The sequence below is a fragment of the Cornus florida genome, unplaced genomic scaffold (assembly GCF_030987335.1).
Source record: "Cornus florida cultivar Cherokee Brave unplaced genomic scaffold, ASM3098733v1 CherokeeBrave_3.0.0_Hap2_scaffold_101, whole genome shotgun sequence".
Taxonomy (NCBI): domain Eukaryota; kingdom Viridiplantae; phylum Streptophyta; class Magnoliopsida; order Cornales; family Cornaceae; genus Cornus; species Cornus florida.
The window spans coordinates 37,501-40,000 of record NW_026775585.1 but is presented as its reverse complement, the minus strand read 5'-3'; positions in this window follow the sequence as shown (position 1 = coordinate 40,000).

Sequence of the window (2,500 nt, the reverse complement as noted above, 5' to 3'; positions counted from 1 at the left end):
AGTTTGGAGTTTGGGTTTGAAAATTTTACGGGAACTTCCTAGAAGCCTAAGAAATGCTTTGCTCGAGACGGATTTCGATTTGGAGGTCCCCCGAGTTAATTTTGCCCATTACGACTCCTCGCCCGCACGCTCGTGCACCCCGGCGTGCACGTGGGCATCGTATGCTAAAAAATGAAGTTTGGAGTTTGGGTTCGGAAATTTTATGGGAGCTTCCTAGAAGCCTAAGAAATGCTTTGCTCGAGACGGATTTTGATTTGGAGATCCCACGAGTTAGTTTTTGCCCATTATGACTCCTCGCCCGCACGCTCAAGCACCCCGGCGTGCACGTGGGCATCGTATGCTAAAAAATGAAGTTTGGAGTTTGGGTTCGGAAATTTTATGGGAGCTTCCTAGAAGCCTAAGAAGTGTTTTGCTCGAGACGGATTTCGATTTGGAGGTCCCCCGAGTTAGTTTTGCCCATTATGACTCCTCCCCCGCACGCTCAAGCACCCCCGCGTGCACGGGGGCATTGTATGCTAAAAAATGAAGTTTGGAGTTTGGGTTTGGAAATTTTATGGGAGCTTCCTAGAAGCCTAAGAAGTGCTTTGCTCGAGACGGATTTCGATTTGGAGGTCCCCCGAGTTAATTTTGCCCATTATGACTCCTCGCCCGCACGCTTAAGCACCCCCGCGTGCACGTGGGCATTGTGTGCTAAAAAATGAAGTTTGGAGTTTGGGTTTGTAAATTTGATGGGAGCTTCCTAGAAGCCTAAGAAGTGCTTTGCTCGAGACGGATTTCGATTTGAAGGTCCCCCGTGTTAATTTTGCCCATTACGGCTCCTCGCCCGCACGCTCAAGCACCCCGGCGTGCACGTGGGCATTGTATGCTAAAAAATAAAGTTTGGAGTTTGGGTTTGGAAGTTTTATGGGAGCTTCCTAGAAGCTTAAGAAGTGTTTTGCTCGAGACGGATTTCGATTTGGAGGTCCCCCGAGTCAATGTTGCCCATTATGGCTCCTCTCCCGCATGCTCAAGCACCCCTGCGTGCACGTGGGCATTGTATGCTAAAAAATAAAGTTTGGAGTTTGGGTTTGGAAGTTTTATGGGAGCTTCCTAGAAGCTTAAGAAGTGTTTTGCTCGAGACGGATTTCGATTTGGAGGTCCCCCGAGTCAATGTTGCCCATTATGGCTCCTCGCCCGCACGCTCAAGCACCCCGGCGTGCACGTGGGCATTGTATGCTAAAAAATAAAGTTTGGAGTTTGGGTTTGGAAGTTTTATGGGAGCTTCCTAGAAGCTTAAGAAGTGTTTTGCTCGAGACGGATTTCGATTTGGAGGTCCCCCGAGTCAATGTTGCCCATTATGGCTCCTCTCCCGCATGCTCAAGCACCCCTGCGTGCACACCGGCGTGCACGTGGGCATTGTAGGCTAAAAAATGAAGTTTGGAGTTTGGGTTTGGAAATTTTATGGGAGCTTCCTTGAAGCCTAAGAAGTGTTTTGCTCGAAACGGAATTCGATTTGGAGGTCCCCCGAGTCAATTTTGCCCATTACGACTCCTCGCTCGCATGCAATATCTACTCCTGTCAGAGCTGTGGTTTTACTTAAGACTACTATAGGGGGGGGGGAGTTCTCAGCACCAAGAGCTGCAAGTAAGGCCATTGCTTGCTTTGCAGTCTCGATTGCTCTACTAGTGAATAGTAGATGTCTTGGTTAGCTTGGAACGAAAAAAAAAATTTTTTGGGGAAAAAAAAAAAAAAAAAGTTTTTGTGAAAAAAAATTTTTCGAAAAAAAAAAAAAAAAAAAAAAAATTTTTTGGATGCCTCGGTCTTCTATTTGTTTTGCTTGGGTAGATTAGGAAAAAAAAAAAAAAAAATTTTTTTGTTGGATGCCTCGGTCTTCATATTCTTTCTCGGCTATTTCGAAAAAAAAAAAAAAAAAATTCCGGGAAAGAGAAAAAAAAAATTATTTTTTGTTGGTTGCCTCGGTCTTCATGTTCTTTCTCTGGTATATGGGAAAGAAAAAAAAAAAAAAAAAATTTTGGATGCCTCGGTCTTCTTGTTCTCGGTTGGATTTATCGAAAAAAAAAAAAAAAAAAAAAAAAAAATTTTGATGCCTCGGTCTTCTTGTTCTTGCTTTGGTATATCGGAGAAAAAAAAAAAAAATTTTTTTGGATGCCTCGGTCTTCTTGTTCATTCTTCGGTATATCAAAAAAAAAAAAAAAAAAAAAAAAAAAAAAATTTGAGACTTCGGTCTTCTTGTTCTTGCTTTGGTATATCGGAGAAAAAAAAAAAAAAAATTTTGGATGCCTCGGTCTTCTTGTTCATTCTTCGGTATATCAAAAAAGAAAAAAAAAAAAAAATTTTTTTGAAGCCTCGGTCTTCTTGTTCTTGCTTTGGTATATCGGAGGAAAATAAAAAAAAATTTTGGTTGCCTCGGTCTTCTTGTTCATTCTTCGGTATATATATATATATATTAAAAAAAAAAAAAAAAAAAAAAAAAATTTTGGAAGCCTTGGTCTTCTTGTTC